Genomic DNA, 7,617 nt, shown 5'->3' on the forward strand with positions numbered 1-7,617 from the left:
TAGAATAAATCAAAGAAACTACAACCATGTTCATTGAAAATATCTACAAAATTGATAAGCCTTTAGGAAGACGCCAATTATTAAAAACAAAATGAAAGAGGGACACCACTATCTACAGAAATGAAAAGGATCATAAAAGAATGCTATACTGAAAACCACTAAAGAGAATGTATCACTATTCAAAAACCTCACAATAAAGAAAAGAACAGGACTAGGTAGCTTCACTCATGAATTTCACCAAACATTTAAAGAGGAATTATACCAATTCTTCTCAAAAGCTTTCAAAATATAAAAAAAAAATCATTCTATGTGGCCAAATTTTTCATAACACCAAAGCTAAACAAAGACACTACAAAAAAGAAAATTAAAGATTAATATTGTTTATGAATATATATGTAAAAACTCTCAACAAAATACTAGCAAACCTAACTCAGCAACATATTAAAAGGATTATTCATTATGATGAAATGGGATTCATCCCAGGAATTCAAAAGCAGTTTATCATATGCAAATCAATCAAAGTAATACATCACATCAACAGAATGAAGAAAAGGCTGCCACGTAAAAAAACATAAACAACACAATCTCAAATGATGATGCACAGAAAGCTTTTGGCAAAGTCCAAAACCTTTTTATAATGTAAACAATCTATTAACTAGACATATAAGGAAATATCCTCAACATGACAAAGACCACATATGAAAAACCTACAGCTAACATCATACTCAATAGAGAGAGATTACAAGATTTGACCCTAAGATCAGGAAGAAAAAAAGGATGGCTGCTTTCCCAATTCCTATTCAAGTATAGTACTGAAAGCTGTACCCAGATCAATTTAGCAAGAACAAGATTTAAAAATGCATCTCAACTGGAAAGGGAGAAGTAAAATTATCTCTGTTTACAGACGATATGTACTTACATGTAGAAAATTCTAAGGAATAAAAATATACACAGAAACATTAGAGCTAATAAACAAATTTAGCCAGCTTGTAGGATATGAAATCAACAAGCAAATATCAGTTATATTTCTATACATTAAAAACCAGCCTGAAAAGAAAATGAATTAATTCAATTTACAACAGAATAAAATCATAATTAGGAATGAACTTAGGCACAAAATGTGTACACTGAAAACTGGAAAACATTGCTGAAAAAAGTCAAAGATACACATATATGTCAAAATATATCCTTTATGCATATATTGGAATACTTGGCATTATTAAGATGACGATACTAAAAATGTGATATACAAATTCAACACATTCCTTATTAAAATTTTAATGGTGTTTGTTACAAAAATGGAGAAACGTGTTCTAAAATCCAAATCTATTGGATTTTAAGGATTTCAAGGGACCCCAAATAACCAAATTAATTTTGAAAATGCAGAACAAAATTGGAGAACTCACACTTCCTAATTACAAAATTTACTGTAAAGCAACTGTAATAAAATCAGTGTGGTCGTAGCATAAAGATAAGCTTATATATTAATGGAATTGAATTGAGAGTTCAGAAACAAACCTATACATATAAGTTCAATTGATTTTCAACAAGGGTGTCAAGACCATACAATGGGAAAAAACAGTATCTTCGATAGTGTTGGAAAAACAAGATAGTCATATACAAAAGAATGAAGCTGGACAATTATCTCATGCTGCATAAAAAAATTAACTCAAAATGAATAAAAACCCTAAATGTAAGAACTGACACCATAAGATTCTCAGAAGAAAACATAGGAGTAAATCTTCATGACCTTGAAATTGGCAATGGTTTCCTAAATATGATACCAAATGAAATGAAGAAAAAAATAAATTGGACTTTAAGAAAATTAATTTTTGCACATCAAATGATAATGTCAAGAGAGTAGAAAGCCAAACCAATAAACAGGAGAATAAAACTCACATATATTATAGCAGTGTAATATCTGGACTATATAAAGAACTCCTAAACTAGACTGCCAAACTACACACAAGCCAATTAAAAAATAGGCTAAGGACCGACTAAATATTTCTCCAAAGAAGATATAGAAATAGTAAATAAGCACATAAAAAATGCTAGACATCACTAACCATTATGGTAATGCAAATAAAAATCACAATGAGATACCACTTTCGAATGGCTATTATTGAAAAAACAGGAAAACTAGCAGTGTTTTCAACAAGGAGAATAAAATACTCTTACATTGATGATGGGAGTGTAAAATGGTGAGGCTACTGGAAAAGCACTCTGGCAGTCCTCAAAAAGTTAAAAAAAAGAATTAGTAAATGACCCATAAAATACACTTATCGGTATATAGCCAAAAGAATTCAGCGGGGACTCAAATAGATACTTGCACAACATTTACAACAATGTGCAAAGAATAATATATAGAAACATAAAATGTGAAAACACTTTTATTCAACATCCTGAAAAAGCCTTAAGGACAGTGGCACCTCCCACTGGTGCTTCTGTGATCTCACCTATCGGGTTGTTCCCTGAGCTCAAGGATCTTTAAAAGCATCTTCTCTGAACCACAGATGTCCCATAATCACTAAAATCTGCAGAGGTAACCCACATTTGTTTGAAACTGCTCAGAGAGGTCACGATGGATATACCAATCCACACAAAGAAGCATCGAACAACAGAAGCCGTAATTTTGATGTAAGTACCTTTGGAACCTAGCTGTTCCAGTTCTTTCATGAGCCTTTCCTCTGGCCCAGAAAAGAGAGTGGTGCCCCCAGACAGTACAATCTCTGCAAAAACTTTCTTCTGGATGTCAGTGTCACAGTTCATTATGTTGCTGGAGGCCATTATTGAGAGTCCCGGGCTGTGGATTCCCAGCTGGTCAGTGGCAAAAAGAACTTCGGGCACTTGATACAGTTGGTCCCCAGTGTGGATGACATTCCCATCTGACAGTTTGTATTCTCTCAGGATGTCTCCGGCCTCTCCCATAGCTTTTTATGTGGCTCCAAGGCGATGTTGCACAGCTTCCCGTTGATGTTATTTACCAAAGCCTTGTAGAGTATGCAAGGAAAAGTACACCCACTAGCAAAGAGGAGCCAGGTGAGGTGCTTTATGATGTCTCTCCCTGCTACAAAGAGCTCAGTGACTACATGAGGCAGGGAGTAACCCTCATAGATGTGGACAGTGCAAGTGACCCCATCTCCACTATCCACCATCAGGCCTGTAACACAGGCAGCGGCAGAGTGCTGCCACTGCATGGTTAGACAGGTAGAAAGCAGGGACACTGAAGTTCTCAAACATCATTTCTGCAAGCTTTTCTCAAATTTCTCTAGGGTTCTGAGAGGGCTCAATCATGAGTACAGGCTGTTGGCTGGGTTTCTTTCTGGGCTCCCACTCAAAGAGATGTTTCCAGAGTTTCTCCACGTCATCCCATCCCGGTACCAGCCCACACTCATTGGGGTAGTGCAGATATAAGTCCTCCTACTTGTATAAGGGTTCTTGCCCCCTGAAATACTTCTGGTTGGGTCTTGCTGAAGGCAGGTTGCATTTAGGATGTCCCAAGATGGAGTTGTTGACATGGTGGTGTCCAATCTCTCCAGACAGGCTGCTTTGCAGAATCTTGAACCATTGTTAAAAATTACAGCTGGCACATCTAATATATGTGGATTAAACATGTCTATAGCATGTTCTTCTGGACTTCCCCAAAATAAAGAAAGAACACTTAGGTTACTTTATGAGAAAACAGACACCTTTGGAAGTTTTAAGGCCACAGGGTTCCAAAATTCTCAGGTTGTCACCCAGGCAGAGCTAGCTGGCAGCTTCCAATCCACTAAAATACCCCATCCTCAATCCCTGAGTCTTGTCTCCTTTCTGTAGACCCAGGATCTGCTGAAACAATTTCAGGGATGATTGCCCTCTGTGTAACAATCCAGACAAGGCCACAGTTGTCCTCGGTGAGCATCAGAGGGCAGGGGTCTTCAAGCAACTAGTACTTCCTAGTTTGTCATATATGAAACCAAGGAAGGCAAACCATTCCTATAGAGAGCTTTGATACGCCTGTGACTCCAAAGGAGAGGCCTCTAGTTATAGAACAAAGTGAAGCTGCCAGTGTTTGTCCCATAGTCCTTCTCTCTCTGCTCTGCTGAGCTGCTTATTGTGGAATGACAAAAATACATTTCCTTTTGAAGGAGAAAAACTAAGCACTAGATACAGGTGAATTTCTGATTTGAGATACCTGCAACTCAGTTCCAGCAGGCACTTAGAATGTACTTTTTTTCTCTTACATTTTCAAAAACAATTTTATTGAGATAATTTTACATAACAACCAATTTGCCCCTTTGCAATTATATAACTCAATGTTTTCTAGTATATTTGCTGTTATCCGCACATTACAAAAGTAAATCAAAATATTTTTATCACTAAAAAGAAACCCCATATTCTTTAGCTATCACCCTCTCTTCAAACCATCCTCCAGATCCTTAAACGACCACTAACGTATTTTCCATCTTTATGGATTTACCAGTTCTTCATATTTCTTACAGTGCAATAATAAAATATATGGTATTTTGTGACTGGCTTCATTCACTTTACATAATGTTTTCAAGATTCATTCAATGTTCGCATATAACACATTTTGTTTATCCATCTATCAGTTGATAGACATTTGGATTTCTTTCACTATTTGACTATTATAAAATATGCTGCTTGAAACAATCTTGTATATATTTGTGTGTGAATTTATATCTTCATTTCTTCCAGTTACATATCTAAAAGTGGAAAAGCTGAGTCATATATGGTAACTCTAAGTATAATTATTTCTGGAATTTTTAGTCTTTTTCTCAAAGTGTCTGAGACATTTAAGTTCCTAATGGCAGAGTTAGTGAGGTTCTCCACATGTTTGCCAATGCTAATTAATACATTTTTTATTCTAGGCATCACAGTAGGTATGAAGTGGCATCTCAGTATGGTTTAGACTTGCATTTCATTGATGACTAGTGAAAAAGGAAATGCAAATCAAAACCAAAATGATATTACTTCACAATCACTAAGATGGCGGTTACAGAACAACAGAAAATATCGAGTGTTATTGAGGATGTGGAGAAATTGGAGACCTCACTTATTGCTGGTGGTAATATAAAATGGTTCAGTTACTGTGTATCGTATTCATTTTCTGCTGATATAACAAATATCACAGACCGGGTAATTAAAAAAAAATGTTTATTTGGCTCACAATTCTAGAGGCTAGGCAGTCTAAGAGCATAGCGTCAGCACCTAGTGAGGGTCACCACATAATGGAAGGCATAGGGAGAGAAAAAATGGGGACAGTATTAATCCTTTTGTCAAGAGCCCAGTCTGGTGATAACAAACCCATTTCCATGATAACAGCATTAATCTATTCATGAGGGCTTTACCCTCATAAACAAATCTTCTCTTAAACATCCCCATCTTAATACCATCAAAATGGCAATTAAATTTCAACATGAGTTTTGGAAAGGACATTCAAAACATAGGGCTGTCGAAAAATTATTTTGGCAGGCCCTTAAAAAGTTAAACATAGAATTGATATTTGACCTGATGATTCCACTCCTAGGTATATACCCACAAAATGAAAAGAAGTTACTCAAACTAATAATATTTTGCAAATGTTAATTAACAGCCCTATTGACAATAGCCAACAGATGGAAACAACACAAATGTCCATTAATGGATGAATGGATGAACAAATTGTGATATACATATATATATATATGTGTGTGTGTGTGTACATGAATAATAAGCCATAAAAATAGTTTACACAGAACTTCTGAAGGATGGCTAAACCTTGAAAATGCTAACAGAAACCAGACACAAAATGTCACATATTGTATGATTCCATGAAATATTCAGAATAAGAGTCTGTACTCATAGAAATATAAAGCTAATTGGTGTTTCCCAGGTTCTATCAGCAGAGGGGATTAGCACGTGACATGGTTTGGCTCCGTGTCCCAACCCAAATCTTATCTCAAATTGTAATCCTCATGTGTTGAGGAAGGGATCTGATTGGAGGTGATTAGATCATGGGGGCAGTTACCCCCATACTGTTCTCATGATATTGAGGAAGGTATCAAGAGATCTGATAGTAAAAAAGTGACAATTTCTACTGCACTCTGTCTTCTGCTGGCTTGTGAAGAGGTGCCTGCTTCCATTTTTCCTTCCACCATAATTTTAAGTTTCCTGAGGCCTCCCCAGCCATGTGGAACTGTGAGTCAATTAAGCCTCTTTTGTTTATAAATTACCCAGACACAGGTAGTATCTTTACATCAGTGTGAAAACAGACTAATACAGAAAACAGGTACTGGGATAGTGTGGTACTGATATAAAGATACCCTGAAAATGTGGAAGTGACTTTGGCCTGGGTAATGAACAGCAGTTGGAACAGTTTGGAGTGGTCAGTAAAAAACAAGTTGATTTTGGAAAGTTTGGAACTTCCTAGAGACTTGTTGAATAGTTTTGACCAAAATACTGATAAGGAAATAGACAATGAAGTCCAGGTTGAGGTGGTCTCAGATGAAGATGAGAAATATATTGGGAACTGGAGCAAAGGTCTCTCTTTCTGTGCTTTAGCAAAGAGACTGATGGCATTTTGCCCCTGCCCTAGAGATCTTGGAACTTTGAACTTGAGAGAGATGATTTAGGGTATCTGGCAGAAGAAATTTCTGAGCAGCAAAGCATTCAAGAGGTGACCTGGCTTATTCTAAAAGCATTCAGTCATATGCATTCACAAAGAGATGGTTTGGAATGGGAACTTACGTTTAAAAGGGAAGCAGAGCATAAAGATTTGAAAAATTTGCAGACTGACCATGTGGTAGAAAAGAAAAACCCATTTTCGGGGGAGATATTCAAGCTGGCTGCAGAAATTTGCATAATTAACAAGGAGCCAAATTTTAATCACCAAGACAATGAGGAAAATGTCTCCAGGGCATGTCAGAGATCTTCATGGCAGTCCCTCCCATCACAGTCCCAGAGGCCTAGGAGGGAAAAATGGTTCTGTGTGTCAGGCCCAGGGCCTTGCTGCTCTGTGGTGCCCAAGGACATGGTGCCCTGCATCCTAGCTGCTCCAGCTTCAGTCATGGCTAAAAGGGGCAAAGGTACAACTTGGTTCATTGCTTCATAGGGTGCAAGCCCAAGCCTTGGCAGCTTCAACATAGTGTTGGTGGGCCTGAAAGTGCACAGAAGACAAAGCTGAGCTTTGGGAACCTTCACCTAGATTTCAGAGGATGTATGAAAACTCCTGGATGTCCAGGCAAAAGTCTGCTGCAGGGATGGAGCCCTCATGGAGAACTTCTGCTAGGGCAGTATGGGGGGGTAATGTGGGGTTGGAGCCCCCAAACAGATTCCCCACTGTGACACTGCCTCGCAGAGCTGTGAGAAGAGGGCCACCATCCTCCAGACCCCAGAAAGGTACATCCACTGACAGCTTGCACAACAAGCATGGAAAAGACACAGGCACTTAATGCCAGCCCATGAAAGCAGTTAAAGATGCTGTTCCTGCAGAGTGACAGGGGTGGAGCTGCCCAAGGCAGTGGGACTCCACACCTTGCATCAGCATGACCTGGATGTTAGACATGAAGTCAAAGGAGATTTCGGAGCTTTAAAGTTTAATGAGAGCCCTGCTGCGTTTTGAACGTGCATGGGGAC

General features: G+C 37.9%; 1 pseudogene; it reads right to left on the reverse strand.

Annotated features, from left to right (window-relative positions):
• Positions 1 to 2,487: 2,487 nt before the first annotated feature.
• Positions 2,488 to 3,614, reverse strand: LOC101140299 (actin-related protein T1-like; annotated as a pseudogene).
• Positions 3,615 to 7,617: the final 4,003 nt, after the last annotated feature.

This window comes from Gorilla gorilla, chromosome X, assembly GCF_029281585.2.
Source record: "Gorilla gorilla gorilla isolate KB3781 chromosome X, NHGRI_mGorGor1-v2.1_pri, whole genome shotgun sequence".
Taxonomy (NCBI): Eukaryota; Metazoa; Chordata; class Mammalia; order Primates; family Hominidae; genus Gorilla; species Gorilla gorilla.